At 33.2% G+C, this 18699-nt stretch overlaps 1 long non-coding RNA gene across 1 annotated transcript; it reads right to left on the reverse strand.

Annotated features, from left to right (window-relative positions):
- Positions 1-14856: 14856 nt before the first annotated feature.
- On the reverse strand, positions 14857-15845 carry LOC147567095 (uncharacterized). The gene is made up of 2 exons (XR_015237556.1): positions 15322-15845; positions 14857-15139 (listed from the first exon to the last, which is right to left on the reverse strand). It is a non-coding gene; the product is annotated as an uncharacterized LOC147567095 (long non-coding RNA).
- Between the last annotated feature and the right edge of the window lie 2854 nt (positions 15846-18699).

Here is an 18699-nt window from a genome sequence, read left to right on the forward strand (position 1 = left end):
AAAATGAAAGAAACTAACTAAAATGAAGATGGTGGGAATCGAACACGGGTATTGTACACGGACACCACAATCTCAAACCATCCCAAAAATAACAATAACAAAAGTACTTAATCAGAGGCAGTCGGGCGGAGCAATTTCCCTCCTAGGGTGGCGCCGCCTCCCGGTGGTGGTTACCGTCCTAGGGTTTGCAGTTCCTGACGGTTTCGTAGGCGGTTTCCAACAGTTTCTTTCAGATTAGGAGCCTTCATCCTCGTCTGATTCTTCTTATCCATCATTATCACTCTTATTCTCTTTCTCTTCCTCTTTAGACTCTGATGTATCTTTCGAGTTCTTCCTTTTCTTGGATTTTGAAGATCTTTTGGAAGAAAGGTTTTGAAGATTTACAGATCCGGTTAGGCATTGGACGAATGTTCGATTCTGTCGAGGGTCCATAGATCCATCAAGGATTAATCCCAACTCGGGTTTTGTATATGTTCTCCAGTGATGGTTAGAATCCAACGAGAAGTCACAGATCGGGTGAGGGATTGGTGTTTGTAGATTTTGTTTCAAATGGGGATGGGGTTTAATAACTCATTTCTCCATGAATTCAAACTTTTAGATCTGAAGATCTTATCAGAATCAATCTACAATGGAGGGGTATGGTTTAGGTTTCATAGTCGATCTATTTTCGGTTGTGATTCGTGGAGGAGAAGATGGATTTCGGATATGGTTCGTACATGAACAACAACGGAGATCTGGGTTAAGCGAATAAAATCACACGACGGGAATTGACTAAGTAATCTCTTCATCAGGTAGGTATATATACTAGTATCATCATATCACTACTTTTAATTTTCAATATTATTTGTATAATAAATTCTACATTGTCGACCTTTAGGGTCTTTTCATTTTCGATCTTTAGGATCTCTTTTGTCGACCTTTAGGGTCTTTTTTTGAGTTTGTGTCTTGTCAATGCCTTTGCCTTCATGAGGCATTTTACATTCGAAAGTTCTGTGAACTTTACTTATGTAGTTCTCATAAAGTTCTCAGAGGAATAAGAATTATCTACCATGTAATCTTGTGATTGTTATCACTTATGAATGTAATATAGTAAAAAAAAATCTCAAACCATCCCACAAAACCATATTGTTTGTCACGTAATTGAACTCAGTTTTATATATGATGTTTCTATTTGAAATTAGATTTAATTTGGGTTATGGGTGGCACTTACCCCACGAGCCTCTACGTGGGTCCGCCCATGGGGCTGAGCTACCATATATCTTTCACAGGCCTATCTAACCCACACGCCTACTTTAGACGGAGTCATTTGAGCCGTTTGACACCACTAATTATAAGTTTTAAAGGTGTTTGATTTTTGCGCTTATTAAGTGATTTTCATTTATTCAGTGTCGACTGACGATTTTAGGTTGTTTGTTTTTCACCTAAAAAGTAAATCTCAGTTCTAAAGGATGTCAAAGTAATTGCAAAAAAGTAAGCTTCAAATTTGATTAAAAATATATTTTATCCTTCTGCTAATATTATAATGACCAATATAATCATAACTAAAAACAAAATTTTAAATATATGTTTGATAAGTACAAAACTTGTTTGCGACTTTAAAGAAACTCTCCCCTTCATCACTCATCCTTCACTTAAGCTTTTCCCTTAGATTCTTTTCATCCCCCCTCCACAACAATCCAAACCTGATGATGCAATATAATATATTTCTCCTTCACAATTCTTCATTGTTTGTGATTTATATTTTTAACACAAAGTAATCATAAATCTTATGTTTGCGTTTAGATGCAAGATTTCCAAGTAGGATTCCTATAAAAAATGAGATTTAGTAAGAATCAAGATTTTTGAATCTGTTTGGCTACCAAAAATCTTAGAGAGCAAAAATCTAAGGCCCAAAATTCGGGTCAATACACCAAATGAAGCCCAACCCGGAATAATAATGGAAATAAGACCCAAAAGTTAAAAATACCCTTTTAACCTCATAAGAGAATCCACATCCCTCTTATACCCCTCCACCATTTCCTGCTCTCTTTTCTCTTACTTAATTCGCGAAAAACGAGACGGAGTCCCATCCATCAAATCACTCTTACAGCTGACATTTATTACAACTAACATTTATTACCTTCAATTTTTTTTTCTCTCTCTTCATTTGTCTGAAAAACGAAAAAAGGTGGAAGCACTCTAAAGGAACTTATTTCTGCACTAATACCTATGCTAGTGGCAAAAGTAGTAGTTCAATAAACATTTTGTAAAATGTTTTAGTATAGAAGTTAGGTGTCTTGATTTTGTAAATAAGTTTAGTTCCAAGAAAATTTTCATAACACTTTTAAACATAAACTTAATTGTTGGGAACAGATTATAAAATGTTTTTTGTTACATTTTTTTATATTTGAATAGAGTTTGAAAAAAAATTAGTACTTATACCTGTGTTGGTTTCAAATTAAGTAGTCAGCTAAGCATTTTACAAAATGTTATGACCATTCTGATGTGAGACGTGCACAAAGTAGTAGTTAGATGAACATTTTATAAAGTATTTTATGAAGTGATATTATGTCTGCACTTATACTTATGTTGGTGGCAAAAGTAATCGTTAGATGAACATTTTGTAAAATGTTTTAGTGTAGATGTTTGGTTTCTTTATTTTGTAAATAACTTTAGTTTTGAGAAAAAAAAATTATGTTTGCACTTATACTTGTGTTAGTTGCAAATTAAATAGTTAACTGAGCATTTTACAAAATGTTTTGAACATTCTCATTTGAGACGTGGACAATGTTGAGAATGTTTACACAGTACATGATAATGTTTGAAACAACTTTTGAAATGTACTAACATAACTGTCTTAGTCTCTAGGTTTCAGAACAAGATCGGAACAATCATGTTTCGGTTCAAACTCTTTATCTTGAAATTCAGTCTAGTTTCATGAACATTAGGTCGAATGTCTGTGCTAAATTATATTTGTTGGGAACATATTAAAAAATGTTGATATTTTATCTTGTTCATTTTTAAGTCTGAATAGAGTTTCAAATGAATTTTTGTCTGCACTTACGCCTCTACTAGTGGCAAAAGTAGTAGTTAGATAAATATTTTGTAAAATGTTTTAGAGTATAAGTTAGGTGTCTTGATTTTAAAAATAACTTTAGTTCTGATCTATTTTTCACAAAACTTTTAACATAAAGTTATTTATTGAAAACATTTTACAAATTTTTTTTTTTTTATCTTATACATTTTTTAGATTTGAATAGAGCTTCAAGTGAAGTTACGTATGCACTTATACCCATATTGGTGGCAAAAAATACTAGTTAGAGAAGCATTTCGTAAAATATTTTAGTATAGAAGTTAGGTGTCTGTATAACAAATGACATTTCACGAAAACATGATTGTGTCTGTATAACGAAGAAAAATAAAACGAGACATTAAATGAAAAAGTGAATACTAACGGTGTTGAATTATACAAAATGTTGTTTATATTACAAAAAATGTTTAAAACATTTGTAACAGTATACTCAACACAACCATAATCAACAGGCGAAATCTTCAAAACTTGTACAAAATCGAAAATGTTGGAGAACCATAAGATTGTACATCAGCTAAGAGCTTTTCAAAAATTTTTGACACCACCGAGAAATATTGCACCGATATCAAAAAATATTTCGTCCCAAGATTCGAAAACACGCTTTTTGTCCTTCTTTTGTGAAGTATCAATTGCTCTATCCTTTTCCATAGATATAAAGTCTACAAGTGGAATCAACACATAATTATATGCTTACGGGAAAGACAAAATGCACAAGACATTTGTGTGAATGCACTCGACAACTTGTTAAATGTTTACAAATTTGGGAAAATGTAAAGGACATAATATTTGAAATTAAGCATTATGTTAATAACACAAGATACAATGTTCCAATTGATGTGTTTGTGTCGGTATAACAACGAAAATATTTAAGGATTAAGATTTATGTTTAAAACACGACAACAAATGTTCACGAAAATACATTTTGTCAGTAACGAAGAAAAATGCACAAGAATCAACACAGAATTATATGCCTACGGGAAAGACATAATGCACAAGACATTTCTGAGAGTGCACATGAAAAATTTGTAAATGTTTACAAATGTCGAAAAATGAAAAAGACAAAATATTCGAAATTAAGCATTATGTTAACAACAGTACAGGAAATATCGAAAAATACTTACAAGTGCTCAAAACATACGTAAAAGTGTTTAACACCAATCGATTTTTGTAAAAAAATAAAATCTGATTTATGATGGTAACATCTATAAAAAAAAACTAAAGCATTTTTGAGTTTGCTCGCTGCATTAACATCATATTAACAACATATTTTAAAATGCTTAATGCACTAGTCAATTTGTCTGTTAAAAAACCAACATATGCAAAAAATCGTAATTCTAGAGAGAGAAACCGAAAAATAGATCTAAAGTTGTACTTTTTGATTTTTTAGAAAAAAATTTGTATGTAAAGTTTTTTCACAGTATTGTTTTTGAAATTATATGGTGTGGAAGTAAAACCAAGAAACTTCATAAGAAGATTAAACCTTATAAGATAAAGAAACACCAAAAACAACCTCACCAATGAAGCTTCAAATAACTATATCTGAAAATTTATATATCTAAAACACTATGAAAACACCCTAAAACCATATTTGGAGTTTCTTTCAACTTCCATTAGAGAAGATAAAAGATGATGATTGAAGATAAATGAGTAGAAGAGAGAAGATGAAGACGTACCTTCAAGGAGAAGCAGATACGACGAAATTTTTCGGCGGGATGGAATATCTGATCATCAAATTTGAAGAGAGAACAAAGAATTTTTTGTTCAGGTATTTTTAGAGAGAGAAAGAGAGGGAGAAATGAGTTTTAGAAAGAAAGAGAGAATGAAAATGAGAGGTAATGATTAGTAGTTGTATGTATATAAGGGTAAAGGAGGAAAAATGAAACTATAGGAGGTCTTAGAGATGCATTTTTTGGAGGGATGGTGTCTAGAGATCCGTATTTGGGTTTGATTTGGGATAATATTTGAATATTGGGTTTTTTGTGGGTTATTATTCCGGGCTGGGTTTTATTTCCTATTTGGGCCTAAAATTTGTGGTTTTTACCAAAATTTTCAAAATCCTAAGACTCTTGAATCAGATTATTAAGTCCAAAATTTGTATTGGACCAAGATCCTACTCTAATCCTAAGATTTGCTAGGATTTTGGATTATTAACCCACATTTCAACTCAAAAAATATTTCTTTAAAAACATATTTTTTCTAGAAAAAAATTGTTATAAAAATATTTTTTTCAAATCCTTTTTTTTTTTTTTCTGAACTCTTTGTTTTCTAAAGAAAGACATTTTTTTTCCAAAAATTCATTTTTATACGAAAAAACGTTTTTTCCTCTCCAAAAAATATTTTTTCCTTTAAAACCGTTTTTTCTAACATCGTGTTATTCAAAAATCATTTTTTCTGAAATGTTCTTCAAAAGCTGTTTTTTTTTTCACCGTTCGAAATAAAGTATGCTTTAAGACAACTTGACTATTTAAAAAAAACAGTTTTTCGACAATTTTCTCGAAAAGAATTTATGATTTAAGACACATTAGAATAACTTACAACTAAAAGAGAGTTTTACCCAACATGTTTCCCTATATCACGACTAAAAAAATCAGTTCTTTTCGTGGGTTGGTGGGGGGAAAGGAAAAAGATGAAGACTAGAAAATTCTTTTGAGGAGCATCCACGATGATATGCTGCCAACAACTTCTGCCGAGATGAAGTGAAGAAGTGGTGGTGATGACAGAGGAAAAATATCAGATCTTCCCATCCAAAAATCTTTGTGCTCCGTCTTTTCTTTGTATTTTTAAAGCAGCGACCTTCTTTTTATCATTAAGAGAAACATTAATGTTATTGAGAATCACATACGAAAGTTGATTTTTTTTTAGAATTTTTGGGTTCCTAGTCTAAAAATCTACCCCTAAACACATATTTAGTCCCCCCTAATATTAATATAGGATTTTAAGCCAAAATAATAATTATAATTGATATTTAGTCCAAATTAGTTAAAGTATGTCTAGACTTTAAAGTTACAGTATTTTTCTGTTTAAAAATTCTTGTTTTGTTTCATAAATTACCTGTTATTTATTGTTAAAGTTTCATACTTTATTTCATGTTTTCCATACTTTATTTCATTTTTTTATATGTGTCATACATAACACGTTATTTATCAACAATGTTTCTTACAAAACGAAAAGGACTAAAAACCTATTTTCTGAGAAGATTGGACCTTAAACTTTTTTTGAACTTTATTTTGGACTTAAAACCCATGGACCCTTTTTTTTTACCTTTTAAACCTAGAAACATTTTATGATTTTATAATGAAACGTGAGTAGTATATAATTATTTTCAGTTTCTCAACAAAGTTTCACCAAAAAAGAAAAGTTTCCCAATATCATATTCGTTTCACAATTCAAATCTCAAAGGATAAAACATTTATCAAGCGAGAAATTGTAATGTGTGGTCGAATTTTTCCTATAAAAGTGAAATTAATTTATGAATTGATTAGCAATCACACATGTTAGGTAAATTAGTCAATTAGAGAATCAAATATAACGTTCCTAGGAGATCTACCAAAAAAGATTTGGTGAATTGGTAAAACATTATATTTGATTCTCTAATTGACTAATTTACCTAACATGGGTCATTGCTAACATGTGTCAAACTCAAAATAAAGTAAAAGTGAATTGGTCCCAATTTCGAGTTCATATACAAAGTAAAAGAGAACTAGTCCCATATTTGAGCTCAAATACAAAGTACAACTGAATTGGTTCCAACTTTGAACTTAAATACAAAATTAATGTGGACTGGTCGTAAATTTGAACTTAAATAAAAAGTAAAAGTGATTTGGTTGCAAGCTCAAACTCATATAAAAAGTAAATGTAAATTTGTTGCAGATTCGAATTTAAATAAAAGGTAGAGGTGAATTGGTCCCATACTCAGACTTAAATAGAAATAAAAGGTGAATTAGTCACGAATTCGAGCTCAAACATAAAGTAAAAGTGAATTGGTCGCAAATTCGAACGTATACAGAAATTAGAGGCGAATTTCTCGCAAATTCAATTATTCAAACTCAATAAAAGGTAAATGAGAATTTCTCACAAATTCAAACTCAAAACTAAGTAAAGGTGAATTTATCGCAAATCTAAATTAAAATAGAAAGTAAATGAGAATTTCTCGCAAATTCGAACTTAAATAGAGAATGAACGTGAATTGGATGAAAGATTCATGCTCAAAAAGAAAATAAAAGGTGTGTTGGTCTGAGACTTTAGGTCCAATAAAAATGTGAAATAGTCTGCAAATTCCAGCCCATATACAAAGTAACTTCTCTCAGTTCTCCATTCTCCATTCTCCATTCTCCATTCTCCATTCTCCATTCTCATCAAGCAACCCCAAAATCTCTTGCAGTTTGGTGACTAGTGCTCTCTAAAATTTCAGCAATAGGGCATAGCTGATGGGATTCCTGCCATGAAATTTAGGATTATACCTAATCTCAAGAGAAGGAAGGTATCAACAATCAAACACTACAGCCATCTATATACTCCATTTTTATCTTAATTCACTAGTTAATTTTTGCTGTGCCGTTCCTTTATGTTATAGACCATTGTGTGTAAGAGCTTACGTACTATTTACTCAGATCTGTATCGATTTCTTGCGGCTTTGGGAAATAAAATAAATTCCGGAGAAATCGTTACAAATCTGAGTAAATCGCATTTAAGCCACACTTACTCTTTTTTCAACTAAAAAAAAGTCATTTTCAACAAGAAAAAAACAAACAAAAAAATGTCACACCTATTCTTGCATGGAAGGTTTTGACACGGATGAAAATTAACTTATGGTGTGTTTGGATGAAGGAAACATGAATCTGTGGATTCATGAGTCCTTTGGATTCATTTCACAGATTCATGAATCCAAATGATTGTCTTGGTTGTTTGGTAACTTATAAGAATTCCAGTATTTATAATTATTAAAAAAAATTTAACGCTTATTTAAGAAAAGTTAAAGAAACTTTTTTTTTTTCAAACATCGTTTTTAAAACCCTTCGTTTTTTTTTTTTGTCAAATATCATCTTTCCGAAAAACCATCTATTATTCTCGAAAGTCGTTTCTTTACAAAAGATTTCTCTACATTCGTTTTTCCAAAAATTGTTTTTTTTTTTTCGAAAAAAGTTTTTTTTCATAAAACATTTTTTCAAAAAAAAAACCTTTTATTTGTTTCGTAAACCATTTTTCCCGATTTTTTTTTGAAAACCTTATTTTTTTGGAAAATATGATTTTCAAGAAAAAACAGTCTCCGAGAAACAACGATTTTAAAGGAAAGTGGTTTTCGAAAAAAATCGATTTTGGAGAAGAAACTGATTTTTGGAAGTCAACCAGACAAAGATATTATGATTCCTACCAAATCCCACTTTTGTAGGAATCCTACTTAGAAATCGTGCAACCAAACACAACGTTTAACTTGTTTAAAGAATACAGTTACTTTGTTTCAACCCAAAGCTTCAACTTTGTCATGGGATCGTTATCAACATATTTTTTTTATTGTCGCGCCAGGATGTAGGTTTAACTTTGTCTACGATTAGTAATCCAAGGCTTTCGACTTTCCGACATTCAATGGGTCCTACAAGCATAGTTTTTCAATTTACAATTTAAGGGTTGGTCATGATGTTTCACGATAGGTCGTTTTTGCAACCACGGATGCGTTTAGAAATTCGACCACACATGCAGCTGTAATTGGAGTCACAACTGAAGTCGCAAACACGAGCTCCTAAATTATTTAATCCTTTGGGCCGTATGGGCTCATTAGAAGCTAGCTTGCAAAGTTCTTTTGCTAAAGAAGAAGGTGAAGTTTCTAAGTCCAAATTAGATCCAGATACAAGGAAGGCTTCTAATTTTGCAACATAGACAAGACATAATGCCCCAAAGCGACCTCCTTTCAAATCAGACCAACACCTCCACAAAGTCCAGTTCCGCCCTTGCATCTGTGCGATAGTTGATTCTCGTCTTAAGAACGTGTAAGCCCAACGAAACAAATCCGAACACTATTACCCGACCAACAAATGTAGGATTTTCTTTACAATCAGAAGCTATGGGAGATGAAGGTCATGTTCCATTGGATAGAACTTTCTATAAAAATTGGAGATCCTCTGTAGAGGTAACTAATATTACCTTAACTTCTTATATTCTTGAATGAGATGCATATACTTTCATATATAAAAGTTAAATTACAATTTGCTGATATTTGGGATCATTTTTTTTTTAGGGACAACACAAGCATGATCAAGTGAATAAACTGTAAGCATTTAAACCATCAACCAGATACAAGTAAATTTATATAACTGGAACAAAATGTGAATGTAAGCATTTCTAAATTCCTTTTTTGACTGGATGAACATGTGAATATCATATTTCGACTATTGAACTGAGCATAGGAAACTTATCGAATAATCTCCATTAAGTGCCTGAATATTGCAACCCTTTCGGTGGAAGGCCTTACTTGTAGTTTTTTCTATTTTGATGTTCTTAGTTCCATTCTTTTTTCATTATTTAGAATGCCTTGCCTAGACTCAAAGATAAATTTTCAGAAGTAATATCATGTGTATATTTTAGATAAATCATGTTTATCGGAAGCTTAATGTTCGTTTAAGAATAGAGAACCCTATTAGGCAAGGACTAAAAATGACATCTCTAAAATTCTGTTTAGATAACTTTATTTGGAATGGATATTCTGATAGAAACATGATTTCCTTAATTCTTTCTTGTTCTCAAGCTAGGATAATTTTTCTATTAGTCCTAGTAAAATTTTTGGAACCATTAGTCAAATACTATTCTACTTATCTTTTACAATATTTCATAAAGGATTATGTGACTTACTCTTAAGGCTTAATCATTATATTACTTATAAAAAAGTATGAAGATACCCTACTTGTAAGGTACAAATTTGGAGCTTTTACTAAACATTGCATGGCCAATTCAAATAACACTTCAATTCATGAAGGTTGAAACAAATTTTTTTATTGTTTAATGTATCAGTCATCTTCGTGATGCCCTACAATCAAATATGATATCAAATCTCAACAATATGTAGTTTTAACTTTTATCATTTTATATAGGTGGAAGTATCCATTCATGACTAAACCAGTAACATAAAAGGCTGGGGGGTGTTGAGGTCGGTAATTATCTAAACCTATAGCTTCTTATTGTAAAGGAAAGTACTGCATCGGTTACTCGGATTATAGTGTTCGGATCTGTTTTCTTGGGCTTATGCGTTCTTCAGACGGGAACCAGCTCTCGATTGATGCAAGGGCAGGGCTGGAATCTGTGGGGGTGCTAGTCTGTTTCAAAAGAAAAGCCTTTTTGGAGAATTATATTTGATATTTTGTCCATGTTACAAATTTAGTAGTCTTCTCCTTGATTGTGGGTCTAATTTGGACTCAGGACCTCACCTTATTCTACAAGAAGAGAACGTTGAAAGTTAGCTTCCAACAGGCCCACATGGCTCAAAGGATTAAGTGATTGAGGAGCTCGTGCTTGCGGCTTCAATTCTTATTGCGATTGCAGCTGCATTTGTGGCTGAATTTCTGAATGCATTAGTGGTTGCAGGAACTGCTTAGCATGAAATGACATGACCAACCCCTGAATGATAACTTGAGAAACTATGCTTCAGGAACCATTGAATGCTGGAAAGTCGAGAGCCTTGAATCTGGATTATTGATCATTGACAAAGTTGAAGGTGCATTCTGAGAAACATGACAAAATAAAACTATGTAATGATAATATAACATTCATTGTGATAATGTAATATTTCTTGTGAGGAAGTCGAAAGCTGTGTTCCACTTGATAGATTTACTCCTACATCCTGAATTGTGCATATTCAAACACAAATATTGAAGAAAAACCGCATAATAGATGTCTTTCACAAGACGGGTATGTCTAAATACAAATGCCATCAAACAGAAGCAGTACGACAGAGCTTACTTGGGTTAATATATTTTTCTTATGAATGTTGAATGATTATAACATTCAGACAAGGTATTAGAGCCTTCACTTGTCCCACATCTGTTGGAGTGCCAAAGTATAGGCGACAAGGGCAAGCTCATTCTTGGTGTTCATCGAGACCTAGCTGGGGAGCCTCGCAGACATGAGCAGAACTATGTGAGGGTTGAACTACATCTACATAAGACTTCAACATTCGGGTGGTAGAGGCTTCTACAATTCAATATTATTTCGTATTCGACAAGTTAGACAACCACATCAACGGGTTATAGTTACAATCAACTTACCTATTTCAGAGAGAAATTATGAATGTACTTGTTTTTTTTACAATTAAATAATCCATATGTCCTTCTATTGTTGAAACTGCAGTCTGAATTTGATTTAACTTAGATATGATATCGATTTCTTTCTTTTTCTATGATAAGTTCTTTTTCTATGTATACTTATTGTTGTTATTCAATATTGGAATGCTATAGCAGAGATCATTCCTCATGGAGTTCCCAATATAGATATATATGTAAAAGAGAGAGAGGAATAGTAAGACCCAGACAAGAAGCCTTCAACCATTAGCATTCAAAGGCCCAAAGCTTGGAAAGCCTGCGGATCTAGCTAGAATGCGTCAAGCCCTTCTAAAGTTGAAGCGCACTCCACTACTTCACATGATTCCACCACCACCACTACTATCTCTAACCGCCAAGGGTGGGTGGGTGGTGGGGGGGGGGGGGGGGGGGGGGGGGGGGGGGGGGGGGGAAGTCAAAGAGACGACAAGAATGAAAATGGCGCAAAAGATGCCAAGAACTCGAAAAAATCCAAAGATACCAAAGATGCGGCATCACCAACTAGAACTAAAATGAATAAAGTAGATTCCCCGGAAAAAGAAGTTACGAAAATGAACTGTTTCCAGACGACTCATTGAAGTGGCAGGCTGTGAGAATAGTCTCACATGGGAGAACGACTATCTAGCAACCAAGAATATAATATCTATGTCATCTCCACTCATTGTCAATTGGTTTTGAGTTGGATGACCACAAAATTAACATGGTATGAGAGCCAGGGCCACATGTTATAGACTTAAAAGCCCTACCTGCTCCACGTCACCCAGGAAGAAAAACACGTGTTTGGCTAACCACGCCACACGTGAGGGGGCGTGTGGGAATAGTCCCACATAGGAGAGGGCTATCTAGCAACCAAGAATATAATGTTTAGGTCTCCTTCACTCATTTCCAATTGGTTTTGAGTTGGATGACCACAAACTTAACACAGGCAGACCAACCATTGATGTTTGGCGTTCGTTACCATCATCTAATTTCGTCAAGTTTTGTTGGATTATCATTTTTAATATATATATATATATATATATATATATATATATATATATATATATATATATCGTTTTTAGCATTCTAATGTTGTCATTGTCATTTTTGTAAAACTAGTACAATTTTATAGAATCCTAAACAAAATTTGAGTTAGATATCCGACTAGGCAAGTCAACGGTAATTTTGTATCGTATTTTTCTTTCAACATCCTATATATTAAAACAGGTCAGTCGGTTACATGAGGGATAAGTCTGGTCGTCTATTTTTGTTGAGAGTTTGACAGAGATCACATTCGACGGCGGGTATAAAATCCTCTTGATGTAAATTAAATCAAAATAGAAGGGTATTAGTGTAAATCGGCCAAAATTGTTAGGATATCCCTACAATAACTACTACCCACGTATTTCTCTCCATATACACGATTTTCTGTCACGATTTACAACTTATTTACGAGTTGGTTATCATCCCTTCCCCATTTCTTTTCCCTTATCTTCTTTAGTTTCTTTCCAAAAATCGAATCATCTTTATTACTGATTGTTCTCTGTTTTTTCCATCTATAGAGCAGAGTTCTTCTTAGAAATTTTGATTTAGATGTCATCTTCGGCGTTAGCCAAGAGGGATCTGTCGCGTCCGTAAGATGTGGCAGAAACCTAGTTATTTGTAATGGACATGGGGTTTTTAAACCCTGGCTGAGTATCTTTGATATTTAATTTGAATGGACAAAAAGATGAGCATCCCCGTCTTTGATACCATTTCTATCTGAAAACGTAGCGAAAATCTTAGTGAGTGAAAAACCATTTTGGTTTGATTTCAACTGAGATCTTTGATCGGATTTAACACAGTTGGGATTCAAATTATTCAATTGGGTTGAAAAAAGAATTTCTTTGGTTGTTTACTAAAATAAGATAGATATAAGCAAAGTAAAAAAATTCCAGTTGGAGTCTGGCGCCTTAGACCACTCGACCATCCTGACTATTATGTTTTCGATGTGTTCATATCTCTTAATATAAGAATTTTATAAGTTGGAGTCTGACCTCCCCCAAAAACTAGGTATCAACTAAGTTAGAGTCAGTGCAGAAGAAAGAATCACATAAGCATGTAAGAGACGAAAATCAACTTTTGGAAAGTAATATAATGACCTGAATTGAGGAGTGGAGAAAGTTGTGGAGAGCTGAAAAGAAAGAATATCCCAGAACGAAATGTATTTTAGCTAAATTGGAGTACTTTATATGCAAATTGAGAATGTTTATGTTATAATTTGATTTTACGACAATTGTATGTTATACACTTAAATGAGAGTTGCATTGGTCAATTAACATTGGATTATTTGATTCCGCAAGTGGCTCAACAAATTTCATCCTGTCGGATACACCGGCTTATACCACGCATATACACTAGGCATGACCCGTGCCTTCGGCATGGACTAACAATTTCGTAAAGCATGTTGTGCATCACAAAACCGTGGAGGAAGAAAATAACTTACGATTTTTTTAAGTCATTTGGTCCATGTTATGTATTTTGTACTCCGAGGAGTTTCCACACCATTGTAATTCCCTATTTATCTGTTGAATGTTAAACAACCCTAGTTGGTCCAAACATACCAGAATCTTATTTTTTACTAAGTAGAAAGAACTAAACAAAAATCAAGAAGTACATCCGACCATAGTTTCCGACAAAGGAATTTGAATCTTAGATGAAAATTTTGGATCCTTTCTAAATTACGGCTATTAGCTCAAAATATTGTCATCATATTTCATGAATATTAAATATGTCGACAAGTATCTGACCAAATTTGTACAATTTTTCTAGAATTTTGATATAAGGTTAACATTTTTTCTAGTTTATCATCAATTTGTAATTTTATACTTTGCTGTTCATAAAATGATAAATCAAAATAGAAAAAAGAGAATAAACTAAGAACTCTATCTTCAATACCCATACGAAAACGAATTCGAAATTGATAATAGTTAACAAAAAATCATATTGGTACCAGATTTTTCCTTAATTCATCACAAGTTACAGAATAAGTTTAGCAATGTATGATACGTGAACCATGTAAATTTATAATGAATAAAAACATAATTTCTTTCATATTCATTAGATTAGATATCAGTAATTAATCTTAAGATATCAGTATAATTAATTTTGAAATTGACGATATTGGGAAGGTCTGATGATCGAACCTGGATTTTATGGATTATAAAATTATTCAATTTTATACTAAAAATCATTAATTGCTTAACAACTTTTGGAACACAAGAACAAAATGGACATCGGAGTGCTCTAAAGCAACTATAACTATATTAACAAAGCAATCCGTGAAATAACTATACCTCAGAGCAATGAATGCAGATTTGACATATTGGAGAAGACATCACTACTAAAACAAAATCGAAAGAAAAAATGAAAATCATAGAAGGTGAAACGAAAATAAAATGTTAAACGAAGATACTGAGAGAAAATATCTACAATTTCATGAGAGCGTTCACCTCTGTGGAAATACTTATTCGAAAAGATCAACTTAGTATAATTTGGAAATTGTCCTTCACACTTTACTTTGAGGAGCTTAGTTTCCAGAGAAAATTGGATGTTTCGTTGATATATCAAGTACATAACCATTACAATTTTATAAGAAGACTAAAATAATGAAAGACCATGACCAACAAACAAAAACTAAAGCGAAAGACTAAGAACCTTGTCTCTCTTATAAAGAAAAATTTCTATCTCTTCCATCTAGAATGGTAGATATCCTCGCCTTAATCATTATAAGATCAAGTCCACAAAGCTGAAACATATTCCAAAATCCTCCAAATTAGAATCCCTAATCCAAACCCAACATCTATATACTCAAGTTTTTATTTTTCCGAAAGGATAGAGAAAAAACTCGAATCTATTGCTTACTCCAATAACCAAACTTCAAATACATAAAAAAAAAAGAACTCTTACAAAATTAAGAATGGATTTTACCTTGCAATGAACCTGCTCGATCATTACAACAAAACTTGTTGCCATAAGATCATAAATTCGGAAGGTGAAGAAGAAAAAGAATACGCTTTAATCCTTCTCTTCTTTAATACATTCCACTTAGTGTTTTGTTTCCCAACTACTCTAAACACGGTTTAATTACACTTGTCATCCATATAACCATCTTCTAGATAGAGAAACAAAGAGATATCAGAAAAATTTAGAGAGAAAAATACCTACAATTTCATGAGGGTGCACGGTAAAAATGTAGACTCAAAATTCAATTAATGGGGGAAGAGGAAGACACGTAGTTTCATTTTTGAAATTTGCATCCTCTTAATTTTTCATTCATTTCTAAAGATGAATTAATGGGAAATGAGGAGATGAAGGGAGAGAGAAATAGTTTCTTTGAGATGAATGAAGGGGTATGATTAAAATCAAGATGTATTTTCAATGGGGGAGAGGAAGTTATGCAGTTTCATTTTTTAAAATTTGCATCCTCTTTGTTTTTCATTCATTTCTAAGATGAATTAATGGGAGAAGAAGAGATAAAGAGAGGTAGAGAGAAATAGTTTCCATCAGATGAATTAAGGGGTATGATTAAAATATGAATGCATTTCAAAATAAAGATACAAAAGTGGAAAAACTCGAAAAATGATATATGTATTATTTACAATACCATATAGGGATTCAAGAAATAAAAAATTGTAACTAATACAAACTTCAATCTGATTCTGACAGATAGTTATGATGTTTTGCAGATTCAGTTTATATATAGAGATTAGTAAAAAACACCTGGGTAGAAACATCATCACGAAATCTTAAAGATCAAAGTTTTTTTTAGTATTGAACTGACCTTGTTGAAGAGCTTATTTAGCTCGTTAAATAAGGATGGATAAATATAGATAAATATCACTTCATGAAAGGTAGCCTTCACAGACGTGGCTCCTTAAACATCAATATGGAAAATGCATCACAACAATAAATCATATTAAACTAAAAAGATAACTTCGTGATTTTCAGGCCTAGAACACAAACCGTGCAAGAAATTCTTGATGATCTTCTAAACTTCATAGCTTTAACTTGTATCTGTGTCGTTAATTCTCTCATAAAGAACATGTAGTGTCCTTGAGTGTTTTAGGAGAGTGCCTATAGTAAGGCAACACTCCCAGGTCCCCAACGTGAATTGGTATTGTCCCAGGCTAATGTTTCCTTTTAAATTAAAACCCCACTTATCAGAAACCCTAATACCAACCATTCTCATCCCCTCTTTCCAGCCGTTTTCTAGAGAGAGAAAGGGTGAGGGAGTTTAAAAAAATAAATAAAAAGGGTGAAATCCAAGAAGGGGAAGAAGGAAGAATCAAGGTGTTGGTTATTTTGGATTCGTTGTTTCTTCGTGTGGGAGTTCCTTTCATTGGTAGCTTTGGATTGAGGTAGGTTGCTTTTTCCCTAGGGTTTACATAACCCTCTTTAATTTCAAACCTAGATTTGAATGGTTAAAACAACAACAACTTTAAACCATGAATTTTTGCTAGGTTATCATCAAATTAGTACCAATGAGTGATACAATATACATATACTTGATTAGAAACTAATCCCAACAACAATAAAGTAACCCTAGAACATTATACTTATATTAATAGAGTATTTATATACCCGGACAACAACCTAGGCCATTAAGGTTATATAAATTTAGTACAAATAGATCCGGACAGCAACCTAGAAGCTAAGAATTATTTGTGTTTATGTGAATGATGTTGATAATTGATGTTTGTGATCAATTAGATGTAGTATTTTGCATCTCTAGACATATTTATATAAGTAAATTCATCGTAATAGATTATAGTGATATTATAACCAATATTTATCATGTTTGACTCGTTTGATTGTATGAGATGATGTGTATGATATTGGAGCATAAGTGTTATTAATAGTTGTGTGTGATATATTGCTTTAGGTTGTTAACCTAGAAAGCATAGGCTAGTCGGAACCAAGAATGGTTGGCTCGACATGTGGGTCGATTGCAAACACTAGTTATTGATGTGATATTAGATAACTTGGTGGACCATGATCTTGAGTTTCGTTAATGGATTGAACTAAGACTGGTTGGCTCGACATGTGGGTCGATTGCAAACACGAGTTTGTCAATGTGATATTGGACAACCTAGTGGACCAGGAGCTTGAGTTCTAATATGGATTGACGGTTGTAATCCATAGGTGGTTTGCTCGAAAGGATGATCGATGCAAACACAAGTTCATTCTTGTGGACCACATACTTCTAATTTGAGAAGTAATTTACCAACTAGAGGTTGGCTCGCCTCCTACTCATATGAGAAGTGCTCGTGTTGCACTGATCCCCTTCTTGGAAGGTATCCATGGTTTATTAAGAGGTTTAAGTCGACGCAAACACGGATGCTAAGTGAAGCTATCTCGTGGACTTCAAAATTGGTTATGCCCCTCGAAAAGGGAAGTTGTATTGTTTGAATCTCTTCAGCTGTGAATCAGGTTGACTTTGATGGTGTTGACACGAAAGGTGTAACACAATAAACTGTTATTGTTTTTCTTCTATTCGATACTTGGTTTTGTTGTTGAATTGGTCCATTTAGAACTTAGGTAATTTGAAATCTACTAGCTGGGTTCTGACCCAACCTACTATTTTTCAGGTGATAGAGATCGGGGAGCGCCACCAGCTTGATCCCAGTTCGTCGGCTCAGAGCTTCTTTCTTAGTGTTCGCTTTCGAGATTAGGTAGTTATTTAGAGTTTATCTTTCTAGATAGTTATTTCTTTCATTTGTTATTGTCCGACCTACGTGTCGATGATTCAGAACCATTATTTGAGTTAAGAAAGTTTAATAGATTTCTTTTAGATGATTTATTGATTCTTATGAGCTTCACATTTGATATAATTTGTCTCTTTTGATGGGTACATCACCTATGTTTACTGTTCTGCGGAGAAATGCTTTGAGTTTAGGTTTTCATGGCGACCGACGTGGAAATCTAGATTTGGGGTGTTACAAAGTGGTATCAGAGCTCTAGGTTCATAAATCCTAGGGTCAGTGTGATAGGGTTCAACCCCGTTAAGCGCATAATATGTGGTAATTTTCCATACAGAGCTATTCACTGTTTGAGTTTTAATTTAGTTTCTCTTTTGGATGTGAATAGAGTTATGGAAAGCGGATGGGCTACTGGTCGTGGCAGAGGACGTCGCAGTGCTCGCACCCGAGGAGGTGGTAGAGGTCGAGGTCGAGGTGTTATTATTGAGGAAGGGGGGTCTACAGGATCCCAAGGTTCACAGGCACAGTTAGGGGGTCATGAAACCACAACTCCTAATCTGAACGGAGGAGCGACAGTGACCATTGATGCAGCCGCGTTGCAAAATTT

This window comes from Eschscholzia californica, unplaced genomic scaffold (assembly GCF_041429995.1).
Source record: "Eschscholzia californica isolate CP2 unplaced genomic scaffold, dmEscCali1.0.p SCAF_1, whole genome shotgun sequence".
Taxonomy (NCBI): domain Eukaryota; kingdom Viridiplantae; phylum Streptophyta; class Magnoliopsida; order Ranunculales; family Papaveraceae; genus Eschscholzia; species Eschscholzia californica.